A 15,944-nucleotide genomic window follows, 5' to 3' on the forward strand; every position below is an offset into this window, starting at 1 on the left:
CCTAATTGACTGTTCTCATCCTTCAAGCATCTGCTTAAATGCCACGTGTCAAGCTGTCCAACCTGAGGAGCCCTCTACCATCCTCCCCTCTCTGATTTCTGTTACCACCTGCTGTTTGCTTTCCTCATACCACTCTTCTCAACTTTTAATTACATTATTTACTTGTTTAAGTTATTTAATGTCTGTCCCTCTCCTGAGCTGTAAGCTGTAAGGGCATGCACTACAGCTATTTCGTTTGCCATTGTACATGCAGTGCCTGGTGTATAGCACATACTTGTTGAGCAATTATTATGATCATGATGGCTCCCAAATCCCGATTGACATGGCTGACCAAACCCATTCTTAAAAGGAAATGTTTTCAACAGCGTGTTTCCTCCATGTTCTTCTATGTTACTTCAAGGTTGGTTTGGAATATGTACACATATTCGATGTGTTCATTTTATTGAGGAAAACATTAAAGATTCTTTGACAAGTTTTATTGAATGTGTAAGGCACTGTACTAAATGCTGAGGAATGCAAAGGTGAATAATGCATGGGTCTTATCCCTAAAAACAGTAACCTAAATGCTAAATAGACTTAAAAGCAATGTTGTGTACGAGCAACAGTGGAAAAATGATTTTGTGAAGGGCCTCATGGAAATGATTTTTTTAAATCAATTTTATTGGTACATTTTAATAAAGCATACAGTCCATTCAAAGTGTATTATCAATGGGGGGGATGAGCTTTGATTTTAGTTTTGAAGATAAAAAAAAATAGACTACAAGTCCCTATAGAAGGAGAATAGAAGTGAGTGAATATTCATCTTCAGTTTCTTTAAAGTCCTTAAAATGGTAATATTGACCACAAAGTATTCTAATCAAGCATTATAATAAAACAAATCTTTAAAATCTCATTTATAAATAAACTTAAGCCAGCTTTAAACATTATACTTCTAAAATTGAGGCTAGCCCTAAAATAATTTGACTGTTTTTACTCCATTGGCAGTTTCCAACTAGCTGCTGAGTTATCCATTCAGTCTAACGATTGGATTCTGACTGATGGCTAATTGGCATTTGGTAATGGTTTAATAAGCTAATTGATTAAGACAAAAACATTGATCATTGAAAACTTTTTTTTTTTAAGCCATATGTTTTCTTTAATATACTAATCTCTGGCCATATCACAAATTAAAGTGAAATCTGCTTTTTGATAGTCCAATTTGATTTATTTTCTTAAGCAATATAGACCTCCTTCCACTCAAAAGAAAGGAAGAAAGAGAAAGAAAAGCTTTAGATTCACAGACCTGTTTTCAAATTACCCACTTAATAATCTCAGTTCTGCCACTTTCCAATTTTGTTTCTTGAGACAAAATATTTAGCATCCCTGAGGCTCAATTTCATTTGTAAAATAAAATATCTATTAATACCACTTCTGTCATTTAATTAGTTTTATGGCCGCAATTATTTAACTTTTCTCAGCCTCAATTTTTCCATACATGAAATGAAATGATTTAAATGATGTAATATATAGAAGAGTGGTAGTTAAGTTCTCAGCAAATTATTGCTTTCCCCCTTTCCTCTTTCAACTTGTCTAACCTTCCTTGTCCATAAAAGTTCAGTTCAAGTTCTATGACTATAACCCTTTCTGTTCCAGCTCACAGTAGTCTCATTTTTCCAAAGTCATAGCCCTAACCATGTGTACCACTGGCTCATAAATTGGTATGGGTCATGTTATACTGGGAAAGATAAAATCGTTTGGGTCCTATTCCTGTAGACCTGGGCATCTATATTTTTACCTTCCTCTCATAGATATTCTGTTTACCAAAGGTCCACATGTCACAGTTTCTCACCATTTGTTCATAATCATATGCTTCTAATAGTTTATAATTTTTAGTTGGTTCTTATATTACTATGTAACCCTCTGGGTGTTTTGTTTCACCCCAGATAACACTTTAAGCTCATCAAGGGCACAAAATACCCATTATAGTGCCTTGTAATTCATTTAGGAGTTGTTAACTGTGCTGCTTTGAGTCTTTTGTAGACCCCAGGAAATCCTGTTCTTAAAGAGAACCCATTCCTGTGCCTGTAAACAGATTTTAGATGGGATCTTTTGATGACATCACTTGAGTAAAGGGCCTTTAATTAGATTGCAGGACCCAGGATAGGTCTTATTTCTCTTACTGGAGTCCTTTGTAAAGGCAGGAATAAAAGGCCAAAGACACAGGAAAAAGCAGCAGAGGTAGAGAAGGCCCAAAAGGCTGAGAGAGAGGTCCTGGAGGCTATAGGTTGGAATGTTTCCATGCCAATCAAGAGGCATGGAAACGGTTTCTCTAGAAGCTGAAAGAGATGAGACCAGAGGAGATGGGAGAAATGAATCATAGGCCTGATCACCCACAATTGAGCTTGGGGAGAAAGTTAGCCTGGAGGAAAAGGCAGAGACCTGCAGAACAGCCATTAATGCCTGCCCATGTTCCCCATCACCTACAGCTGAGCTTGGAGAAAAAGCATTTTCAGATGTCACTGCTGTGTACCTAATCACACACAACTGCAGCTTGGTGAGACAGTGACCTGTTGATGATGCCTTGGTTTGTACACTTCCACAGCCTCAGAAATGTGAGCTTTGACATAAATTCCCATTATAAAAGCCAACCCAAACTTCTGAGATGATGGAATATTAGAGAGAGTATTCATCTCTCTCTCCCAGGAAAAAATAGGTAGAAGACAGGCAGAAATGGCATGGGAAATAATGTTCTAAGGCTCAGAACACCAGGGGAAGGTTTGACAACCAGAAGAGAAAAGGATAAAATAAAAAGAATCTGAACAGGAAAACTTGTGAGTAAAAGCTGTAGCTGCCAGCAGCCATCCCCCCCACCCTAGGAGCAGACAGCTTTGAGCCCTCTGACCTTTGGCTGGCTATGGACAGAGGGGCCACAGGGGACCACTTCCCCAGGGAAGGAAAGCTGGTTCAGCTTTTGGCCAACAAATTTGGTCTGCCAGGTCCCACAAGCCCTTCCGGGCCAAGTGGGGCCACACCATTGTTTGCCCTGGAAGCCAGCAGGGACTAAAGAGATCCAGCCCTCTTAAACACCCTCCCTACTGATGAGGACTGGTTGTGGAGGACCCAGGGGAGTGGAATTATTTCCTACCCAGAATAGGGAGAGAGCTGCTTCCAGAGGGAGGAGAACAGCAGAGAACATTTTATTTGCGAGGCTCTGAATGGCCCTGAGGTAGGGTACTCTGTCACCTGGTTACAGCTAACACATTCTGACCAGGATTTGGAACTAAGAGGACTGCTGAAGAGTACCATACAAGGCAGGACAGTTACCTACAAAAAAAGTGTATACAAGGAAAAATTAATTAAATAGGCTTTTTTGGGCCTTTACAACCTGCCTCCCTCCCCAGGGCTCTTGGAAGCAAGTCTGCAACCCATTACTGGGTTTATGGCTGGAATTTGAGCAACAAAACTGGGAAAATCCTTAAGAGCTATAACAAGTTGAACCAGGAATCAAAGAACAGCAGTAACCCACAGCATCCCACCACTAAATCCCTAGGCAAGAGAGTGAAATCAAACATGCGATAATCACATGCCTAGGTATCAGCAAAAAATTACAAGCCATATTAAGAAAAATTATATGGCTCAAGCAAAGGAATATATCAAACCCCCAGACAAGACACTGGATTTGAGATAACTAATCAACAAGGTTAATACAAATCTATTAAATTAAATCAACAAATTGTAAGAAAATATGACTAGATATAAAGGACATCAAGAAGAAACTTGGTGAGCACAGAGAAGAATTTTAATAAAAAAATAATAGCTTATGGGAATGAAAAACATAATAGGTAAGATTAAAAACATCTCATTAGAGGGAAGCAGATGTGACTCAACTGATAGAGCACCCACCTGCCATATAGGAGTTCCAGGGTTCAGTACACAGGGCTTCCTGACCCATGTGGTGAGCTGGCCGACATGCACTGCTGCCTCATGCAAGGAGTGCCGTGCCACACAGGGGTGTCCCCCTTGTAGGGGTGCCCCACGTGCAAGGGGTGCACCCCACAAGGAGAGCCACCCCACATGAAAAAAGCACAGCCCACCCAGAAGTGGCAGCACACACAGCTGATGCAGCAAAATGACGCAACAAAAAGAGACATTCCAGGTGCCACCTGACAAGAATGCAGGTGAGCACAGAAGAACACATGGCGAATGGACAGAGAGAGCAGACAATGAGGGGGAGGGGTAAGGGGAGAGAAATAAATCTGTAAAAACAAAACACATTAGAGCCCACAACACCAAACTCAAAATCATAGAAGAAATAACAAGTGATGTTGGAGACAGAACAATGGAAATCGAAGAGCAAGAACGGAGAAAAGAATGGAAAAATGTGAGCAGGGGCTCAGGGAGTTAGGTTACCACACCTACTCTCCGGTCTGTTGGACTTACCAAGGTCAGCTAACAGGGAGGTGAGGATGGGAAACCACCACATCAGGGAACCGAGAGAGTCTATAACTGCAACCAGGAGAATCCCATCTATCAGCCATGTGGGATCTAAGTCCCCTCTCAATTTAGAGGTGAAGTAGACATTGCCATCCCAGGGTCTTCAGGATGGAGGAATAAAATATGGATTAGAGTGGACTTATTGGTATTCTACTACAGAATTATTGTGGCTCCAGCAATGGAAGAAACTGTATCATTGATATGGAGACAGTGGCCACAGGAGTTGCTGAGGACAAGGAGAGGGAAGAAGAGGTGTGATATGGGGGCATTTTTGGGACTTGGAGTTGTCCTGAATGATATTGCAGGGACAGATGCAGGACATTATATATCCTGCTGTAACCCACTGAATGGACTGGGGGAGAGTGTGAACTGCAATGTAAACTATAATCCATGCTGTGAGCAGGGCTCCAAAATGTATTCATCAAATGCAATGAATGTGCCACACTTACGAAAGAGGTTGTTGATATGGGAGGAGTGGGGAGTGGGGTATACAGGAACCTCATATTTTTTAATGTAACATTTTTTGTGATCTATTTATCTTTTAAAAAATAATTTTAAAAATTCAAAAAAAAAAATCAGTTGGTCATAAACTGAAAAAAAAAAAAGTATTTGAGGAAAGAATGGCAGAGTATTTCCCAACTCTCATGAAAGATAGGAATTTTCATGTCCAAGAAATTAAACATACTCCAATCAGAATATGTCTGAATAAATCTACTTCAAGACACATACTACGCAGAATGTCAAACACCAAAGATAAAGAGAAAATTCTGAAAGCAGCGAGGGAGAAACAAACATTACGTGGTATTTGTGGTGAAGTGATATATGGAAGCCCTGTATGATATGCATGTTTGTTTTATAACTTTACAACTTTCACTGTACACTTATTGTTTATGTACATGTATGAATGACATATTCAATAAATTATTTTTAAATGAAAAAAAAATCATGGAGGTGAAAGGACACTGGTATGCTTTAATTAGGAAAGAGAAAAATTACAACCAAGAATTCTTTATCCAGCAAAATTGCCCTTCAGATATGAAGGTGAAGGTGAGTTTAAAATATTCACAAAGAAACAGAAACTAAGAGAGTATATAAAAAACAAACAAAAAACACAGCTTTACAAGAAGTACTAAAGGGAGTCCTAAAGCCCAAAAAGAAAAAAGAGAGAGAGGCTTGGAGTAGAGTGTAGAAAGAAAGACTATCAGGAAGGATAACCAAAAGGGTAAAAATGATAGATGAAAATATATGACATACGAAAGCCAAAGAATAAAATGGTGAAAGTAAATAGTGCATTTACATTAATATCATTGAATGTGAATGGACTAAACTCTCCAATTAAAAAATACAGACTGACGGAATAGATTAAAAAACATGAGGCATCCATCTGCTGCTGTCTACAAGAGACTCTAGATCCAAGGATAAAAATCAGCTGAAAGTGAAAGATTGAAAAAAAGATATTCCACTCAAACAAAAGTGAAAAAAAGAGTTGAGGTAGCTATGCTAATATTGGACAAAACACACTTTAAATGCAAAAAAAGTTATGCGATGTAAAAGCTGTTATATTACTAATAAAAGGGACAATCCACCAGGAAGAAGTAACAGTCATAAATATCTATGGACTTAAAGAAGGTACACCAAAATACATGAGGTAAACTTTGGCAAAACTGAAGGGAGAAATAGACATCTCTATAATAGTATTTGGAGATTTCAACATACCACTCACATCAGTAGATAGAAGAACTAGAAAGATCAATAAGGAAACAGAGAACTTGAACAATATGATAAATGAGCTAGACCTAACAGACATATATAGAACGTTGCATCCCAGCTCAGTGGGCTTCTCATTCTTCTCAAGTATTCATGGATCTTTATCCACTGTAGACCACATGTTGGGTCACAAAGCTGGTCTTGTAAATATAAAAAGAATGAAATAATAGACAAAACACCTTTTCAGATTATAATGAAATTAAGCTGGAAATCAGCAAGAGACAGGAAGAGGGAAAATTCACAAGTGTGTGGAGCTAAACAACACGCACTTAAAGAGTGGGTCAAAGAAGAACTTTTAAGAGAAACTAGTAAATACCTTGAGGCAAATGAAAATGAGAACACAGCTTATCAAAATTAAAGGGATACAGTGAATGAAGTGCTGAGAGGAAAATTTATAACCCTAAATGCCTATATTAAAAAAGAAGAAAGACCTAAAGTCAAAGACCTAACTGACCAATTGGAGAAACAAGAAAAAGAACAGCAAACCAATCTCAAAACAAGCAGGAGGAAAAAAATAAGAAAAATAGAGCAGAAATAAAGGAAATTGAGAACAAAAAAAGAAAAAATAGAGAAAATCAACAAAACCAGACGTTGGTTATTTGAGAAAATCAATAACATTGACAAACCCTTAGCTAGACTAATAAAGAAAAAGAGAGGATGCAAATAAATCAGAAATGAAAGGGGGGATGTTATCACTGAACCCACAGAAAAATGCCTATTCAGGTTTTTTGCCCATTTTTTTAATCAGGCCATTTGTCTTTATATTGTTGAGTTGTAGGATTTCTTTATATATCATGTACATTAGACCCTTGACAGATAGTGATTTCCAAATATGTTCTCCATTGAGTAGGCTGGCTTTTTACCCTCTTCATAAAGTCTTTTGAGGTGCAGAAGTGTTTAATTTTTAGACAGTCCCATTTATCTGTTGTTGTTTTTCTTTTTTTGCTTGTGCCTTGGGTATAAGGTTTGAGAAATCCCCACCTATTACAAGGTATTGTGGATGTTTCCCTACATCATCTTCTAGGACTTGTATGATTCTGGCTTTTATATTTAGATCTTTGATCCATTTTGAGTTGACTCTTGCATAGGGAGGGAGATATGGGTCCTCTTTCATTTTTTTGGTTAGGGATATCTCGTTCTCCCAGCACATTTGTTAAAGAGACTGTTATGTCCCCAGAAAAGTGAACTTGGTGCTCATCAAAAATCAGTTGAGGGAAACAGATTTGGCTCAATGGATAGAGCATCCACCCACACATGGGAGGTCCAGGGTTCAAACCCAGGGCCTCCTGACCCATGTGGTGAGCTGGCCCACACACAATGCTGATGCACGCAAGGAGTGCCGTGCCACGCAGGGGTGTCTCCTGCATAGGGGAGCCACCCAGCATGAAAAAAGTGCAGCCTGCCCAGGAGTGAAGCTGCATACACAGAGAGCTGATGCAGCAAGATGACTCAACAAAAAGAGACACAGATTCCCAGTGCTGCTGACGAGGATATAAGCAGACACAGAAGAACACACAGCGAATGGACACAAAGAACAGACAACTAAGGGTGGGGAGGGGTGGGAAAGGTGAGAGAAATAAATAAAAAATAAATCTTCAAAGAAAAAAAAAAAATCAGTTGACCGTAGAGATGAGGGTCTATTTCTGAAATCTCAGTTCGATTCCATTGATCAATGTGTCTATCTTTATGCAAATACCATGCTGTTTTGACCATGTAGTTTTATTCTACAAGTCATAGTCAGGAAGTGTGAGTCCTTGGGCCTCCCTCTTGTTTTTTATTTTTGTTTTTAATATAATAAACTATTATTAAAGAGGTTTTAGATAACAGTAAAGTTTCACTTAGAGTATTAGGATTCCTATATTCTCCACCCCCATATACTTCCCATTCCCATATACTCTACCTGCTCCCACATTTTCCCACGTTTGTTAGAACTGATGAATAAATATGGAAGCATTGCTACTAACCAAGGTTTATATCTTACATTGTGGTTTACACTTAATTTCAATGTCCTAAAATGCCTTTGTTCCACCTATTATGCCCTCCCCCTCAGAACCTCTGGTAACCACTAACTTTATAACATTGTTGCATGTTCTTTTATTATTACAATGTTAATAAGTTTACTTTGTCCATAGTTGCATTTCTTCCTTAGGTTTGTTTATTACTCAACCTTGAGGATTTTGGCATGGTGACACCTGCTCTGCCTCAGATTGAGATGGGGCTTAGAATTTATGAGGCTAATGGAAGGAACTGTTTGCTTGCTGTTGTAGATATACTGTTTATTTGGATGGGGGTTGTCTTTCATCATAATTTTCTTAGTCATCCTGGGTGAGTCCAATGATCTGGAGAGTAGTGTGTTGGCTGCAATTCTTCTGAGATTCAGCGCCCAACCAGCATATGAACAAACTGAAGATTTAAGTCTCTGAGACAAAAATTTAATGGGTATAGTGCAAAATATAGGCATAAATAAAAGTGGTAGAAGAATCACGTGTAGGGAAATTATAAATGAGTCTGTTACATTGGGGAAAGAGGGTGCTGATTTCAGGGTGCCTTCCCTATAGTATCTGGATGGCTGTAGAGCCCCAAAGAGCAATTTGAGGCTTTGTTCACAGTGGCATTTAGTGAAATCTGCCTGAGACATGCATAAGTGTAACCTCTTGAATGAAACTCCCAATTAATTTTGATGAAATTTTTTAGCTGTAAAAACTCTTTTGTATTTGATGTTTCCCCCTTTTGGTCAAGGTCTTTTTCCAAATGCATTGCTGGTTGGTGCTTGGTATTACTTCCTCAGTGCCAGGGAGGCTTACCCCCAGAAGTCATCCCCAACCCTGGGGGAAGGGAGCACATTTATTTGCTGAGTTTGGCTTAAAGAGAGGTCACATTTCAGTAACAAGGAGGTTTTTCAGGAGGTTAACTCTTAGGCAGTAGTTATTATTAGACTAACTTTCAATTTTACAAGAATAAGGTTCATTGTTAAATGCATTGATATTGAGAGCTTGACATATTGGTCTGTTTTCATTCTTGCCCATCTATTTGAGAATGAATATAGCAGGACTCCCCAGGGTGGGAGTTTAATATTTTGTTGTTTATTGTGTGGGTCTCCGCCCACTGAGATAAAACCCTCCAACAAAATGAACCTATTCATATTCTAAAGAACCATTTCCCAGGTGTACCATTTCTCACTCATCCCTACCACCACCAATACTCTGCCCCTGTGACCCTTTCCTGCCATATTTGCCAAAAGACCATTTCCACAATTGCCTTTTCAACTACAGACCTCCACCTTCCCAGAGGTCACCTGTTCCTTCCTCCAGCCCTTCCCCCAGTTCCATGGATAGCCCAGCCCACCTTACCAACCCTGCTCGCCCTTACTCTCTTTTTTTGTGATATTACCAGTGGTTTTTTCTTTTTTTTTTAAAATTTATTTTTACTGTCTTTTTTTTCACGCTTACTCTTGCGCACCATCAACCCCACTCACTTATCCACCACCATCACCCCCATACAGTGCTAAAGCACCCTCTTCCATCTTATCATAGGTTCTGTCCAGATTGAGCATTGACTCACCCTTCTCTACCTCTTTTCTGTCACCTGGTAATCTATCTTCCAGATTCTGTCTCTGTGAGCCTGCTCAATATGCTTAGGTCATATCAGTGAGGTCATGCAATATTTGTCTTTTAGTGTTTGGCTTACTTTACTCAACAAAACATCTTCAAGAGTCATCCATGTTGTTACATATGTTAAAACTTAATTCTTTCTTACAGCTGAGTAATATTCATTTGTATGTATATACCACATTTTGCTTATGCACTCCTCTGTTGATGGACACTTGGGTTGCTTCCAGCTTTGGGCTATAGTGAATAATGCTGCTATGAACATTGGTGTGCATGTATCTGTTCGTGTCTCTGCTCTCATTTCTTCTGGATATATACCTAGTAGTAGGATTGCTGGATCATATGGCAATTCTATAGTTAGCTTCCTGAGGAATCAGAAAACCATCCTCCACAATGGCTGCACCATTCTACATTCTCACCAGCAGTAGATGATTGTTTCCATTCTTCCACATCCTCTCCACCACTTGCAGTTTTCTGTGTTTTTTTTTAATAGCCACTAGTCTAATTGGTGTAAGATGATATCTCATTTTAGCTTTGATTTGTATTTTCCTAAGACCTAGTGATGATGAGCATCTTTTCATGTGCTTTTTAGTCATTTGTAGGTCTTGTTTGGAGAAGTGTCTATTCAAATTTCTTCCCCATTTTTTTTTTTTTTTGAAGTCCTGGGAGTTGGGGGTTGAACCTGGGACCTTGTAGTAGGAAGCTAGCGCTCAACTGCCAAGCCACATCAGCTTCCTTGAGTTGGTTCCTTTGTTTGTTGTTTGTTTTTGTCCTTTCAGAAGGCACTGGGAATCGAACCTGTGCCCCCCATGTGGGAGGTGGACGCTCAACTGCTCAAACCATATCTGCTCCCTTCCCCATTTTTTCAATGAGTTGTTTGTCTTTTTGCTTTTGAGATGCATTTCTTTTTATGTGGTAGTTATTAGACCCTTAATCGAATAAATGGTTCCCAAATATTTTCTCCCATTACATAGGCTACCTTTTCACTTTCTTGACAAACTCCTAAAAGCATAAAAATTTTTAATTTTGGGGAGATCCCATTTATCTATTTTTTTTCTTTCATTGCTCACACTTTGGGTGTAAAGTTTATGAAACCATTTCCTACAACAAGATCTCATAGATCAGGGGTTCTTAACCAGGGGTCGGGAGGCCACGGAAAGATTTCAGGGGATCCATCAGGCTGAACTGAAAATTTTAAAAAGTGTTATTCTTGTGGGGACATGTTGGTGTGGGTGTGATATATTTATTAAATAATACGCAGTATAGTGTGGACTTAGTATCGTTTTTATTTTGATGTAGCATGCTCTGAGTGCCGTGGATAACTGCCCGCTGAAAGGTTGGTAAGGATGGCAGAGATGGTTTTATGACATTGTGGAAAAACTTGAATTTCTAAATGTTTGCCAAAAATGACCATTTGAACAGATGTTGAACTATGTTAGGCTATCAGTTATTGAAATTATGGGAAAGTTGTAAAACGTAATTTTGAATACTCCTAAAATTTAATTTAAAGACATGCCAATGTTGAGTGTCATAAAAGTATCTGCTGCTACATTCTGAGAAGGGGTCCATGGTTTTCACCTGACTGGCAGAGGGGTCCTTAGAACAAAAAAGATTGAGAACCCCTGTTGTAGATACTTCCCTACATTATCTTCTAGGAGCTTTGTGGTCTTGGCTCTTATATTTAGGTCTTTGATCCATCTTGAGTTAATTTTTGTATAGGGTGTGAGACACTGACCCTATTTCATTCTTTTGGATATGAATATTCAGTTCTCATAAAACCTTTTGTTGAAAAGACTATTCTGTCCCTATTGCATGGGCTTGGTGGCCTTTTTTAATATCAGTTGACTGTATATGTGCGGGTTTCTATCAGAACTCTCAGTTTGGTTCCATTGGTCAATATATCTATCCTTGTGCCTATGCCATACAGTTTGACCACTGTAGCTTTATAATATGCTTTAAAGTCAGGTAGCATGATTCCTCCAGTTCATTTTTCTTTTTCAATATATTTTGGCTATTCGGGGCTCCCTTGCCCTTCCAAATAGATTTCATAATTGGCTTTTCTGGATCAGTAAAAAAATGTTGTTGTAATTTTTATGGGGATTGTGTAAAATCTGTAAGTCAATTTGGGTAGGGTAGACATCTTAATGATATTTACTCTTCCAATCCATGAACATGGAATATTCTTCCATTTATTTAGGTCTTCTTTGATTTTCTTTAATAATGTTGTGTAGTTTTCTGTGTACAAGTCCTTTACATCCTTAGTTAAGTTTATTCTTAGCTATTTTAATCTAATGCTATTATAAATGGAATTTTTTCCTTGATTTCCTCCTCATATTGCTCATTATTAGTGTACAGAAATGTTTCTTGTTTTTGCATGTTGATTATATCCTGTTACTTTACTAAGCTAATTTATCACCTCTAGAAGCTTTGATGTAGATTTTTGGGGGCTTTCTACATAAAGGATCATGTCATCTGCAAATAGTGATAGTTTAACGCCTTCCTTTCCAATTCAGATTCATTTTATTTCTTTTTCTTGCCTAAGTGCTCAAGCAGGTATTTCTAATACAATGTTTTGGTTTTTTTAAAAGATTTATTTTATTTCTCTCCCCTTTCCCGTCGCCCTCCCCCCCCCCCCCCCCCCAGTGTCTGCTCTCTCTAGTCCATTTGCTGTGTGTTCTTCTGTGTCCACTTGCATTCTCAGCGGCACTGGGAATCTGTGTCTCTTTTTTATTGCATCATCTTGGTGCGTCAGCTGTTTGTGTGTGTGGCACCACTCCTAGGTGGGCTGCACTTTATTTCACGTGGGATGGCTCTCCTTGAGGGGCACGCTCCTTCCACTTGGGGCTTCCCATGCGGGGGACACCCCTCTGTGGCATGGCACTCATTGCACGCGGCAGCACTGCACATGGGCCAGCTTACCACATGGGCCAGGAGGCCCTGGGTTCGAACTCTGAACCTCCTATATGGTAGGTGGACACTCTATTGGTTGAGCCACGTCTGCTTCCCTCTAATACAGTGTTAAATAAGAGCGATGACAGTGGACATCCTTGTCTTGTTCCAGATCTTAGAGGGAAAGCTTTTAGCATTTTACCACTAAGTATGATGTTAACTGTGAGTTTTTCATATATATCCTTCATCACGTTGAGGAAGTTTCTTTCTATTCCTGTCTTTCTAAGTGTTTTTATCAAGAAAGGATGCTGTATCTTGCCAAATGCTTTTCCTTTGTCAAGAGAGATGATTATCTTTTTTTTTCTTTCAATCTGTTAATGTGGTACTTTATATCGATTTTCTTATGTTGAACCATCCTTGCATACCTAGGATAAAGCCCACTTGAACATGGTATATAATTTGTTTAATGTGTTGTTGAATAAAATTAGCAAGTATATTGTTGAGTACTTGCAAATATTTTGTTGTATACAAAACAATAAGTAATTTCCCTTTTTTTCTCTGTCTTAGTTTAAATTCACTTAAATGAAGCAGAAGTCAGATAGATGATGTTTAAAATGTTAGCTTAGGGAGCAGATATGGCTCAAGAATTTGAGCGTCTGCTTTCCACATGGGAGGTCTGTCCTGGATTCAGTCTCTGGTGCCCCCTAAAAGGAACAAAAAAACACAAAGCAAGAAAACAAACAACAACAACAACAAAAAAACAATTCAGGGGAGCCAGTGTAGCTGCTTGTACATCAGTTTCCCATATGAGGTCCTGGGTTCAGTCCAACCCATTACCTTAAAAAAAAAAAAAAAAGCCTACATTCAGAAAAGGATGTTTGGAAATGTGGCTTCAGTTTGCAGCAATAACAGGCTTCCTGATCTTGCGCTCCAGAATTAGGCAGATTTAAACCTCAAGCTTCTTTATTGACAAGTATAGTGGTTATCCCACTAAGTTTACCGTGTGACAGAGAACAGACCTAATGTCCCTCTTCAGTCAGCCAAATCCCATGTTAAAAGGAGAAAGGAAATGAATGGGGCACATAATTTCTATTCCCTAACTTACTGTCACATCAGTTACCCCCTCTGTGATAGTAAGACTCGTGTCAACTTAGCCAGGTAACAGTGCCCAGTTGTTTGGTCAGGCAAGCTTTGGTTTGATTGTTAACTGTAAGGACGTCTCATGGACTTAAATCATTAGTAAGTTGATTGCATCTATGGTTGATTAGATCTGCAATCAACTGGGGAGATAGCCATCAACAATGAGAGACATCTAATCAGTTGAAGGCCCTAAAAGGAGAAGTGATGATTTCAACAGTCAGAAGAAAGGATTCCCATCTCTTTCAGACAGACAACTTCTCCTAGGGAATTCATCAAGGACCTTCATTGGAGTTCCTGGTTTGCAGCCTGCTCTATGGAATTTAGCCTTTGCACCCCCCCATAGTCACATGAGATAATTTTATAAAACCTCATACAATTTACCGATGATTCATGTTAGTTCTGTTTCCCTAGGGAACCCAGACTAATACACATGCTAAACTAGTTGCTTCTTTTATGTAACACTGTTTGAAAGAATGGACAGACTATGATTTTACAGACTAGTATTTGGCAGATATTTTATCAAAAGTGACCCTGCCCTTTAAGGGAAATAAGTGACATAATTGTTGCCAATGACAAAATTCACTGTACCACTGTGAGTTTGACAACTTCCTCATACTTAAAAGACCTTCTGGTGATGGCAGTGGTGATCTTAATGAATGTGACTTTTTTTTATGATATATATGAAAATGTGTCAGTATTTGAAGAGCTGCGTAACGCAGTGAACCAACATTTTGAAATGACCAATGAGCTTTAATCATTTCTGGGTAAAAGATCCACTCAAAGTTCAGGATAGACCAGTGGATCTTAGTGTATGAAAAAACCTTTTCCAGTTACAAATCTGGGAGAGACCAGGTAGTTCTAATATGCTTTAACCAGAAAAACATAATGTAGTAGGTTGGATACAAAAAGAGAGATGTGAATTCAGCTAACTTTTACCAAGCCAACATTAAAGAAATTTGCAAATATTTGAACAATGTCTCTCTCCTTATTAAATTTGTTGTTTAGGAAAATATATTTATTTTTCATAAAAGTAGGTGTTATTTATGGTACTAGTCAATGGATTTGATATCTGTGTGGGTTCAAACCCCACTTCTGTTACCAATTTCCGTTTTACTTTGCTAAAAGCTTCTAGAAGCAATATACTAGAAATGGGTTGGCTTTTGCAATGGGAATTTATTAGGTTAAAAGTTTGCATTTCTGAGGCTGGGAAAAATGTCCAAATCACGGCATTAGGTGAAACTCTTTTCCCAGTGGCCAGCTGCTAGTGATCCTGCCATGTGGCAAGGCACAATAGCAGCTCTGCCGGTCTCTGCCTTCTACTCCAGACTTACTTTATCCTTGAGCTCAGCTGTGTGCAGTCAGGCACATGGCAAGGCATAATAATGGCAACATTGGCTTGCCTCTCCTCCAGGCCTCATTGCTAGTTGTACTTCAGGCTATTCTATCTGTGGCATTTCTTTCTCCTGGGTTTGCTGATTTCAACTTCTTGAGGCTTTTCTTTGTCACTGTTGCTTTTTTTCTGTGTCTGCATCTCTTTATTCCTCCATTTTTAAAGTACTCCAGTTAGAAGTTAAGGCCTATCCTGATTAATGCCCTACTGGAGTGATCTAATCAAAAGGAAGGCCCCTTAGCTGAATCTAATCAAAAGGTCCGAACTACAAAATATTTTACACCCACAGAATGGATTAACTTTAAGAACATGATCTTCTGGGATCCCCCCAGCTTCACACTGTAACACTGCCCTACCCTAGGGAGAAGTTAGTAACAGGGGAGAGGTCACCCATGAATAGTACTTTAAGGAAGTTTCATGTGGAGGATGAAATAGCTTTCATGCCTTCACAGTACTTAGTAGATTTGTTAATGGATTTTTAAAATATCTTTTATGAAGGTGCTGTGATTTTTAGTAGTTAAATGAAAAGTACAAAGTTACAGTTTCAACCAGTTAAATTGAAAGGTAGGTTTTTTTCAGTATATATATTGTATTAGTTATCTTTTGCTGTATAATGGATTATCCCCAAACAGCTTAAAACAACAAACATTTACTATTTCACACAGTTAACAGTGGTC

General features: G+C 38.7%; 1 long non-coding RNA gene across 2 annotated transcripts in view; it reads left to right on the forward strand.

Annotated features, from left to right (window-relative positions):
• The window catches only part of LOC111760642 (uncharacterized), a 149,086-nt gene that overhangs the window by 4,447 nt on the left and 128,695 nt on the right, over window positions 1-15,944 (forward strand). The window lies entirely within an intron of this gene.

The sequence above is a fragment of the Dasypus novemcinctus genome, chromosome 15 (assembly GCF_030445035.2).
Source record: "Dasypus novemcinctus isolate mDasNov1 chromosome 15, mDasNov1.1.hap2, whole genome shotgun sequence".
Taxonomy (NCBI): domain Eukaryota; kingdom Metazoa; phylum Chordata; class Mammalia; order Cingulata; family Dasypodidae; genus Dasypus; species Dasypus novemcinctus.